The following is a 12,383-nucleotide window of genomic DNA, read 5'->3' on the forward strand; positions in this document are numbered from 1 at the left end:
CTCATACATACTAAACCTTATGAATAGCAGTCTTAATCTTTTAACTTACAGTTCAGAGGCAGGCTAGCATAGTCATCAAGAGTACGAACTTTGTCAATTAAAATAAGTAAATAAAAGTACATCAAATTTTTTTTTAAAGAGCATGAGATCCAAGTCAGATGGATGGACTTCATGTCAAAATTTGGTCACCAACTCATATTTAAGGGCAAGCTATGCACATCCTCTGCAGAAGGACATGGAAAAAAAGAAATAGGGTATTACTAACAAAATGCTTCTAACAATGCTCAATAAAGAGCAGTTATTTTATCCCTAACTCAGAAAGATAGAGAGAAGGCCCATTTATGGAGTATACAATATTAAGCACTGAGTTGGTGTTTTCCAGAAATTATCTCACTTAATTTTTCAGATGAGATGTTATCATTTCTGTTTTACAAATGAGGAAACTGATAATCAGGGAATGAGAGATTTGCTGAAGTCAGACAACAAGGAAACAGTGGATTTGGAACTTAGGACATATCTGTCTGATCTTCTGGCCTTTTTCACATTTGAGGAGAATACAGTAAAGTTTAGAATCAGTTGGCTACTTTTCACAAAACCATTGTTTGTGATACAACAGCATTGCATTATTTCTGTATATCATTTAAGTGCTTTTGTCAGGAGAAATGAAAGAATTAAAATAAAATACATTTCCAGCTAAATAACTAAATAATTGCATATAGGAGGAAATAATAAAGATTAAAGTAAAAATTAATGCTCAGAGAATCAGAAAGCAGTTACTCTATAAATAAATACCCTCAGTTTTTTAAAACTCTAACAAAATAAACAAACCACTGGTAACCTTGACCAGAAAACAAGAGAGAAGGTAAAACTACAAAAATAAGAAATAACATGAAGATTTAGCTATTGAAAAAAGATAAAATGAAATAAGTAGCCTAAGTGACTACAGATATCTATGTATACAAGTTTGAAAATTTAGATAAAAGAGACAATTTTCCAGGGAATCATGTGTACTAAAATTGACTCCATTAATGGAGAAAGTTTAAAGAGATCAATCTCCATACAAGAAATAGAGAATGTTATTAAGGATGAATATCATAAGAAAAAAAAAAAAAAACAGGCCCAGATAGTGTCATGGTAAAAATCTATAAAACATTTGAAGATCAAATAGTCTCAGGACTCTACAAAATGTGGCAAAACATTGAAAATGAAAGAGAAAATGTTTCCTTTTACTGAGCCAGAATAACATTGATACCTAAACCTAAAAAACTTTGTTCAAAAGAAAATAAATCTATAGACCTATATTGTCCATGAATATCAATGCAAAAATAGTAAAAGAAATTTTGGTGAGCATAGTATTATACATCATATTAAGAAAATAATGAATACAACTAAGTGGGATTTATTATAGAAATTCAAGGTTGGTTCCTACTAGGAAATCTATTATTATCATACGCAGTATGATTTTTCCCTATATGCCGAAAGGCCTTAATGAAATTCAACATTCACTCATTATAAGAATATTCAAGAAAATGAATGTGATTTTTAACATATTAAAAATATATATTTCTCAATGCTAAAATCGGTATCTTAATTGGACAGCACTAGAAGCATTCCTATTCACATCAGGAACAAGGGGAAGATACTAGTTATCTCCTTTACTATTTATTATTTCACTGAAAGTGTTAACAAATGCAATTAGACAAAAATCTATTAAAGGTATTAGAACTGGTACAGAAGAGGTAAAAGTATCCCCACTTATAGATGACACTATACCTGAAAAACACTTAAGAATCAATAATAATTAATATTGCTAATCCCCAAATCATAATTTAGTAAGGCAACAGGATATGAAATTAATATCCATAAATTAAGATATTAATCCTTCATGTAAATTGCATTATAAATAAATAACCACAGTGAAGGGGATGGGAAAGAATAGAACTAAGCTAAATAACTTTTAGAAAACAGTGTTTTGACTGCTTACTCCAAGCCTGAACACAAGGAAAAGTATCCATACATACTGTACTCCAGTGAGAGGTTTGTTTTTCAGAGTGGTATGAAATTGCGACTGTGAGACTACATTGTACGTATATGAAGATTAAGCAAATAATTAAATAAATTGATGATACTGAGAGTGAAGTTTCTCAATGATAAAAAGAGGAGTTACAAGTAATGGAAGGGATTTGGCTAGAATGAACCCTGCAGTGCTGGACTGCAATCAGGTGCCTCAGCATGAACTCAGGAGTGTGTGTGTGTGTGTGTGTACAAACTGACATAAAGGAGAGACGTGTGCACATATGTGGATGTATATGTACACATATTTCCTAGCTCTGTCAGGTGACCTAGAAGCAATGGTAGAAGAGCAATGAGCACATCTAGCACTCAGATTTTGTTTTCCAAATACCCTTCGCTAAGAAAAAGAGTCAAATATCCTTCACGAAAAGGTTGATTTTGGGAATGGGTAGAGATTAGCAAGATGAGGAAATGGAGCAAGATAAGCCTGCAAGATCTTGTAATGCCAGAGTAAGTATGTGCTCAAAATTTCACGGCATCAGAGTCACCCTGAAGGAGTCCCCAGTGGCCAATTCTAGAATGAGAGCAACAAACTAAATGATAATAATAAAGAAGTCTATCTCACGGAATAAAAAAAAGATCCTTGAGTCCATATCACCAATAAGTAACTGGATCAATAGGTAAGGACAAAATCCTTAGAGTGAAATTCAAATTCAAAATACAAAAGGAATGATGGATATAGAAAATCATCATCTCACAAACACAGTGGTAAGAATCATTGATGGCAGCTAAAATTTGTGGGCAAAAGTTTATGAGAAAACAGGACTTTGGCATAGTCTCAAACTCTCTCCCCATAAGATCCTTATTAGCTACAAGGGAAAAAATATAAATTTATAGTGGAGAAAACTGATAGACTCCATCTCAGTCAAGTGATCAAAATTAACATCACCAGAAATGAGACGTGTTGACATCATGTATCTCCTGATATGACACACTGAGAAGGTCACAGTGTAGCCTTTGCAGTATTCATGCAAAAAATTTAAAAAACCTGAATTTAATCATGAAGATACATCAGACAAACCAGAACTGAAGGACATTCTCCAAAATGACTGGCCAGCACTCTTCAAAATTGTCAAAGTCATAATAAACAAGGAAAGTCTAAGAAGTACCCCAAATCGAAAGAGAGTAAAGAGACATAACAAGTAAATGCAGTCTGTGATCCTGGATTGGATCTTAATACAGAAAAATGACATGTGTGGCACAAACTCACACTAACGGAAGGTAGAATGGTGGATAGAAGGATCTGAGGGATAGAAGAAAGGGGAGATGTTAGTCAAAGGGTAAAAGTAAAAGAATAAAAATGAAAAAAAAAAACAACTACGATATATTTACAAAATTTACTGCTCTACATCAGGAAAGCAGATCAAACTGTTATGACGAATTATACAACACGGTTCAGCCCCACAGAGATGATACGGAGGAAGAAAATCAAAAGAGAGCATAGTGTGCCATTCCATTTATATGAAATTAAAAAAACTGATAACAAGAATTTATAGTGAAAAAATGTATTCTATTGAGTACTTCTGGGGGTATTAATTAGGACAAGTAACAGGTAAGGCCTTTGGGTGGATGATAATACACTGTACCTTTCTATTTGTGAGGCTTACACATGTGTATTAATCCATAACACTCACTAAGCTGTACATTTAAGATCCAGGTACTTTATCATAGGTAGGTTTTAATTAGTGGAAAATTATGAAAAAGCATTTATTGAATATATTCTTTTGTCTCAATTTTCATGGTTTAAATGTGCCATTTTATCAGACAGAACTTTCTAAAGGATGCAATTAAAACTAAGTATTAACTTCTGAGATTGCACTTTTCATAAAACAACAGAAGAAAAGCAGAACTGTTTTCTTCTTCAACTCCTTTGCTGAAAATGCATGGTTTAGATATCTGTTTTTCACTTTCGATGATGAGAAAAGAAAATATCCTGGTTTTTGCTATAAATGCTAATTATTCTATCTGTTCAAAGTGTTTATTTCTTCTTGAAAAATGGAGGGAAATATTAGTTATTGGATATAATAAAGTTCAGCACCCTGAGATGTCTTAGGGAAATATTTTTAGCCTATGTGTACCAAAACTGATCGTTTTTAAAGAAAAAACAAATTTTAAATGAGATATTATATTTTCCTAAACTATCAAAATGTCTCTAGCTTTATAAAGGTGCTAATGCAGAACAAAGCAGTTCAATTTTCCTCAATACTAAAAGTAAATACAATTTTCTCTTAATTGTAAAATTTCCAGAATTTTTCATCTGCAGTAACTCCAAATTAGCCAACATTAATTGATTTGAAATCTCTTAAACAGACGCCATCCGTGAGTTTCTTCCTGAAAGTACCACTTTTAAGCAAATAAGAAACATACAGTCCCTTTACTTGAGCATTTTACATTCTATTGGAGAAGATAGATAATTACAATTTAACTACATCTATAATTAACATATGAAATGTGAATACTAGTCACACAAATATTGGTTTCTGCCAATAGAATGTGAGATATTCAATATCTCTATTAGGGTTTAATACATGCCTTGAACGTAGTCAGATGTCAATATAAATGTTTTTTTTAGTTACAAAAGGTAATACCTTTAAGGAAAAAAAAAAATATGATCAACATCTTCTGTTAAAAGAAGGCTGATAAATAAATATATATTCAAACACTTTAAAATAATAAATTAAGTTTAGCAGTGAGAATATGTTCCAGTTATCTGGAAAATTTACTTATTTATGACTCTTCTGTTCACCAATATTGCCAAGTAAAGTCATTTACAGATCTGGTAACAAAGCTGGGGTGCTGCAGTAGGACAATTTGGATAATCGTATTTCCCCTAGAACTTTAAAAGAATTTCATGACATACAAAAATTTTTGTTCCATTACATTGTAGAGGTCTTCTTTTGACTTTTATTCTATTCTATTCATACAAAGAAGCTTTCCAGGTCCTCAGAATTTAACTCTTTCTTCTGCCAGTACCAATTTTTCAAATAGTAGGTTTGATTTAATTACCAAAACATTATTAGAATCTAGGTAGAGAAATGCTATTATTTTACTAGTTAATGCTCTCCAGGAGACTTTGGAATTAATATAGGCCACTCTGCAGAAATAGTGACCACCGAAATGAGAGCCCCAGCATACACTGAAATAGCGACAGTCAAAGAAGATTCATTTCTTTAGGAGTTTAGTGAAAATGGAGAGATTGACTAAAGTAATCTCCAGAAAGCATAAAGATTAAATTGGCTCATAACTGAGAAAATGCTACCTTAGCATTCACCCAGTTCGGCCTTTATGATCCTTTGCCACTGATGTAAGCATCACAGAAAGGAATATCAAGGTGGAATTACATAATCCTTTCTTCAACCAATTGTTAGCGTGTTTGCTGTAGATTTAAACACTGCCACAGGCTTCTAGTGGTTGGCAACTCACACTGTGGAAAATGTCACTGGGCTTTGCTGCCTCACTAGCTGTGCTCCACAGAGCAGAAAATTAAGCTTGACATATTTGGAAGAGGAGTTTTCTAGTTTGTAAGAATTTATAAAAATAGCTACACTTATCTATTCTAGGGTCATATTTGTAAGTTATTAGTAGCCCCGAGATAAATAATTTAATTTTTTAGTACATATGCTAAAATCTTAGATTATTCTGACTCAAAATCTAGCTAATGGTCTCTTAGGTGACTTAATTTCTGTTTCTAATTTAAAATATACATACATACATGGGACAATAAAATGTTTTTGAAACCATGGCACGTGAAAATAAACTGCAAAAAATCAATATCTAAAACCATGCATTTGTGCTTCAGTTTCTTCTGATTCCTTTCCAACACAGATAAATCTGAATAGCTAGTCAGTTATCAGTTATCAAAGTATGAATTTCATCACGAATAGCTTAGATTTGTTGTACAAATGTGGTGCTACAAATTGAATCATTAATCAAAGTCATAATAGGCTCAAATTCATTTTATTCTATACATTTTGTTTGCACTATGCCAAGATTTAAAATTAATAACCTTAGTCTAGTAAGAAACTTGTTTAGGTATGTTCCAAACACTTAAATGTGTTTTTTTCTTTCTGTTAAAAACAACATGTAGTTTTTTCCATAAGAATCGTCCCTCACGGATTGCCTTATCACACTTAATTTACAAATCCGGAATAAAACCATGAGGTGCAACAGAGTAAGATCATCATGGAAGAAAAATATTCACAGCACTATTTCCAGAAAAGCTCACACAAACTTTCAAAATGGCAGCAAGCCACCTGTTTGAATCACTCAGAGGCATTTGCCAACTTTATCAAAACAAGGGCACACCTTTCTACCTCCCGCCAGTTTTCTTTCTTCCCTTACTTTGACTGTTGTCTCATTCAACCTAAAATAGAAGCATCATATCTGGCTTCTACATTTCATTATAGATGCCAAGAACTCCAGCCTTCAGAGAAAAATGCTCTCAAATCTCCCTCTCCTCAGCACCTTGCCCCTCATGTCTGTAGGCGGCATTCTCATTAATATTGCTTTCTCTAACCATGGCTTGGTAAGGCAACCCTCTGCCTTCTTAATGTCCTATCGATCAAGCTAATGACATTTACTTAGCACCTGCTCAATGAAAGTCACGGTTCTGCTTGTTGTGGGGGATAGAGGTATACATAGGACATGAAGTGGCTTTCCGTAAACAAACATAAATGTCCTTTGTTTGTTATATAAAGTAGCCCCTAATGCCTGAACTTCCTTCATCTTCTAGCAGTCAAACAATCTCTCACCCACTTACCCACACGTGACAACATGTCTTTTTCAAAATGTTTCTGTTTGAATTAAGAAAAGCTAATTTCCCGACCCAGGACAACCACAACACAGAATTCTGTACTCACTCTTGCCTTATGCCCTTAAAACACACACTCACGACCAGTATTTCATGGCAATGTCTCAGTCTTTATGCTTATCTGACTTGATGCTTCTCTACCGATGATTTTCTGTATGTGAATCTCCATTACTTTTGTAAATGTGGGAGGAGGAACTGCTTGTAACTTGTGGGGCACTGAGCATGTTTAAGCACTGGAGCCGTGGTGAGTATGACAATCATCCACCTGGATTACAGATGGTCCCCACTCCCGAAAAGTCTTCTGGGCAGAACTGCATGGCAAAAGGCTATAGTCAAGTACAGTTACCAACTGCAAGAAAGCCCACATTTGGGCAACAATCTTGGCTCAGCAAACTCTTCTGTTTGAAAAGATCTATCATAAGTCCAGAATTTATAGCATTTAAAACACAAGCCCTCACACACCAAAGCTTTTCTGTCTTCAACTGTTCACTCTCTGCCTTCAGAACACTTGGCTGCTTATCTCTTGTTTTGTTTTGCTTTTTCTTTTTGTTCCTTTCTCTCTAGGTCCCAGGGGATAAATTGGCTCAGTAAAGGCTTCCCACTGAGCACGGGGCAGCGAGTCACAATTCCTTGACCCACCCCAGGCTGACATGTTTCAAACGACCTGAAGTAGCTACATCTGTTCAGTCAAGTTATTACAAGGAGCTTCGAGAGTGAGCCGCATTCTGAGCAAACAACCATAAGACCGGCTCCGTCCCGTTCCCAAGAGATTGCAACCTCCGTGTGATTGGCAGTTTTAAGGTCTGGCTTTCTCCATCACAGGATAATTTCCTCCTCATTGTAAAAAGCTTTCTGCAGCCTTTTGCTTTTTGGCTCTTTTTTATAATGAGCAAATTTGGCTTGGAGAAAACGTTTTCAGACTGAGAAGGAAAAGGATTTTACATCTTAACACCATGAAACTAGTGTAAGATATTTAAAATTTTATTTTTAAATATATATGATATATAACATATACATACGATATATAAATATATAATTTATGTATATATTAATATATGTTTAAATATATATTTTGCCTCCACTCTGTTTTTCAAAGCTTCTCTTAATCCTGAAGTTTAGTGTTGGGCTACTCAGTTATATCAACTTTTAGGCACTTTGAAATCACTGTCCCTCTGAAAAATCAATAGATAAACATAAGAACTCAAATTTATAATGCCTAAGTTGCTGTGAGCTACTGTACATTTCACCCTAGAAGCTGAGTAGGTTTTGTGGGTAAACGTGTACAACTGAGAGGGATGAGACTTCAGACTGGGGCAAAACAGCAGCATGAACTGGCTGTTGTTACCGCCGTCGACAGGTCTGGAGTCTCTGCGACTCGCACATGCTTGCTGCTGTTGGGGTTTGGAAAATGACTCCCTGAATTATGGCACTTTGACATGCTCAGTACTTGGAACTGCAGGACACTGAAGGGGCCTCAAAAGCAAAGCCTCTTTCTGGTCTTCTCCTGCTCTTCTTTCTCCTACTTCCCTTTTTCCCACAAGGCAGACCATAGAAACTTGAGTTTCTCTTCCCCAAGGTAAGTCACAGAAACTAGAACCCCTCTCCTCAAAAGCCAATCATAAAACCTAGAACGATTACTCTAACCTTCCTCTACCTTGCTGAGTGGAAGATGGTCATAGAGAAATCTGACCTATCTCCTTCTAGGAGGTCCCTGCCCGAACCCATGAGGAGGGAATGCCACACAGAAGGACCAGAACAATCTGGACAGACCCTAGTTTATTACCCTTAGGTGAATATCTTTTTGTCTGATTCTATTTCTACACAGCTATATATTCTTCGTTGAACCTAAGCATAAAAATAGACAGTTTTCCTTAAGTCTTTGCCTCTTCATGTTCTGAAGGCTCCCACATCACGCAAAACTTTGATTAAATGAATTTGCTATGCTTTTCTCTTCTTAACCTGCCTTTTGTTGTAGGGGTGTCAGCTGTGAGCCTCATGATAGAGAGGAAAGGTATCACATGTTTTTTGCCCCTACACTGCTCCTCATCTTCATGGGTCAAGATGATCTCCACATATCCATATCTAAGGTACACAATACCCATCTTTGTATATACATGACTCAACGGCCACTCAATATTGTTAAATATGGACTGGATTTTTAACAATATTCAAGCTACCTAAGAAGAAACTAGAGGTACAGGCAGCCTCCTGGCTTTTTCCACAATTACTCTCATCTTAAAAAAAAAAAAAAAAAATTCCTCTCTACACATACATCAGAATGGCTAAAACAAAAGATAACAACAACACAAAATGCTCGCCAGGATGCAGAGAACCTGGGTCATTCACACATTGCTAGTGAAAATGTAAAATTGTGCAGCCACTCTGGGAAACAGTTTGGCAGTGTCTTTTAAAACTAAACATACTCTTGACATATAACTCAGCAATGACACTCTTGGGCATTTGTCCCAGGGAAATGAAAATTTATGTTCACACAAGAATCTGTACACAAATGTTCATGGCAGCTTTACTCATAATAGCCAAAAACTGGAACAGTCCAGATGTCCCCGAATGGGTCCCATCCATACCATGGACTACTACCTAGCCATAAAAGGAAGCTGTTGATACACACAACAGCTTGAATGAATCTCAAGGCGATTATACAGAGTGTTAAAAGTCATCCCTTCAAAGGTTACATATTGTGTGATTCCATTTATGTAATATTGGAATATCAAAATTACAGAGACGGAGAAGAGATTACTGGGCACCAGGGGTTAAGAATAAAGGATGTGTGACTTTAAAGGAATAGAACAAGGGCACCACGTAGTTATGGAAGGTTCTGGATCTTGATTATGCTGGTGGTTACACAGATCTACACACGTGATAAAATGAAATGTAATACACACTGTTTCACCCACACTCACATACACACAAGTGCATGTGTAATTGGTGAAACTGTAGTGACTTCTGTGGATGGTTCCTGATTGTGATATTGTACTACAGTTACACAAGTTATCATTGAAGAAAACTGGGTTAAAGTTACACGGGACCATCCAGGATCCTTCCTTTTTTTTTTTTTTTTTTTTTTTTTTTTTTTTTTTTTTTGCAATTTTTTTGTGAGTCTATAATTTCAAAATAAGAAGTATAAAAATAAAAAAGAGAAATCTTCTCTTGAGTCTCCCATACTAGACTAGCTGCTGCTCTCTGCTTCCTCTTCTGCTTTTTTTACAGAAAACTTCTCAAAACTTATCTGTTTGCTGCTTTTAATACCTCGCCTATGCTACCTTGCATCTGCTCCAATCATAGCTCTGATTCTTTCACCAGCTCCCAGGAAACTGCCCTTGTCAAAATCACCAATGACATCTACGTTCCTGTCTAGAGGTAACCTGTTCATCTCCATTGCACATCTGTCACTCCAGGCCCAATACTGCCCTGACAGCAGGAAGTGCACCGTAGTCAGTTGGACTCTGTCTTCAGGAGGACTCTGTCTTCACTTCATGGACTCTCCTGGGTTTTTTTTTTTTTCCTTATGAGTGGCTCCTTCATGGTCTCATGTGGAGGTTCTTCTCTTTTTCCCAGAGAACCATTCCCTTGGTAAACTGATCCAGACCCCTAGGCTTAAATAGTTATCTACACACTGACAACTCCCAATTTTATATCTCTAGTCCAGTCTCTTCCCTGAATCTTAGACTTGTATCTAACAGCCACTGCAAATCTCTACATAGATTACCAGTAGGCACCTTAAAATTTACGTGACCAAAACTGAGCTCCAGATACCCCAACAAACCTGCCCGTCCCAGTTTTTTCCTCTGTCAACAATGGATAATATTACATTTCTAGCAACACAAGTCAAAAATATTGGTCTCATGAATTTCTCCTCTCATGCGTCATGTCCAATCCATCAGAAAATCCTGTGTTGGCTCTACTTTCAAAATACATTCTGAATCTGAGCATTTCCCACCACCTTTACTATTATCATCCTATTCTTGTCCACTATTATCTCTTGACTGGATTCTTGAAATAGTTTTCTATGTTGCTACTCTGCCCTCACTCCCTACATGCCTGCTCCGTGCAGTAACCCAAGTGTTCCTCTTAAATCACAAGTTAGAGCATGACATTCCTCTGCCCAAAAAGATCCCATACATTTTGTTGTTTGTTACTTTTCCAACCTCATCCCTTCCTATTATCACCTTTGTTTGCTCTGCTCTAGTCCACTGGCCTCCTTGCTCTTTCTAGGACGTGCCACATACATGTCACAGGACCTTAGCCTTTGTTGTTCCTCCAGCATGGGTAGCCACAAGGATAACACTCTCCCTTCCCCATTCAGGTGCCCACATGACACCTTTATAGATGGATTCTGATCTTTCCATTGCCTTGCTGTTCTCCATAGGACTCATCATCTGTCTGTCACTGCAACCTCCACCTCCCAGGTTCAAGCGATTCTCCTGTCTCAGCCTCCCAAGTAGCTGGGATGATAGATAGGTGTGTGCCACCACACCTGACTAATTTTTGTATTTTTAGTAGAGATGGGGTTTCACCATTTTAATTAGGCTGGTCTCGAACTCCTGACCTCAAATGATCCACCCGCCTCGGACTCCCACCATTTATTTCTTTATTACCTGTGGATTCCTACTCAAAAGTAAGCTTCATAGGACAGGATTTTTGTCTGTTTTTTTGTTTTCACTCTGTATTCCCAGTGTCTAAATCTTGCCTGGAACACAGAAGATAAGTCAATATGTAATTGTGGCCTGAATGAATTATTTAACCAAGTACGCAAGCAATTTTCTATTTCCAAATAAGAGAAGAGTTGGTGTAGCTGGAGTAGCCTACACCCCGAGAATTCTGAAAAACCAGAGTAGCCCATCTGTTCCATTGACTGACATCTCTGGCAAGAGCAGCTGACACCGTCTCATTGCTGCAAGGTCTGCCAGTCAGTGGGCCAGTGCTTCGCAGTGCCTCTCCACTGAATAACAAACAGACCCCTTTGAAGGGCAGGGCCCATGTACTATCTTAGTCTTAGGGATTCCACAGCCCTATGGCAGTGAGAAATGCAGCTGGCAGGAAGGTAGTTACCTATGCTCCTCACTGCTTCTCAGAAAATCTGAAATATGAGGCCCAGTGTAGTCAGCACTGTGAGTTCGTAGATTATAAATATCTACATCTGCGCTTGCCCAAGGCTGGAGCTTAAAACTCAAGCTTTGCCTATTGGAAGGATCAGATGGAGTAACAGAGAGCAAAAACCGTTCACTCAACAAATCTTTACAAAAGGCCTACTGGAAGCAGGCCCTGTTGTAGACACTGGAGATAAAGCAGGGAACAAAACAGTCAGTAATCGTGATTCCGTGAAGTCGATATTTGAGAGTTGGCAGGAAGCAAATAATATACATGCAAACAAATGGATGAACAATACAATTTCAGATAATGATTGGTTCAGTGAATCTAATAAAATAAGATGATAAATGACTGAAAGATTTCTTTGAAATTGGGTGATCATCTTATTACG

The 12,383-nt window shown here is 36.7% G+C and overlaps 1 protein-coding gene across 5 annotated transcripts in view; it reads right to left on the minus strand.

Annotated features, from left to right (window-relative positions):
• Positions 1–12,383, minus strand: part of DLGAP1 (DLG associated protein 1) — a 951,759-nt gene that overhangs the window by 841,583 nt on the left and 97,793 nt on the right. The window lies entirely within an intron of this gene.

Source organism: Chlorocebus sabaeus, chromosome 18 (genome assembly GCF_047675955.1).
Source record: "Chlorocebus sabaeus isolate Y175 chromosome 18, mChlSab1.0.hap1, whole genome shotgun sequence".
In the NCBI taxonomy this organism is placed as follows: Eukaryota; Metazoa; Chordata; class Mammalia; order Primates; family Cercopithecidae; genus Chlorocebus; species Chlorocebus sabaeus.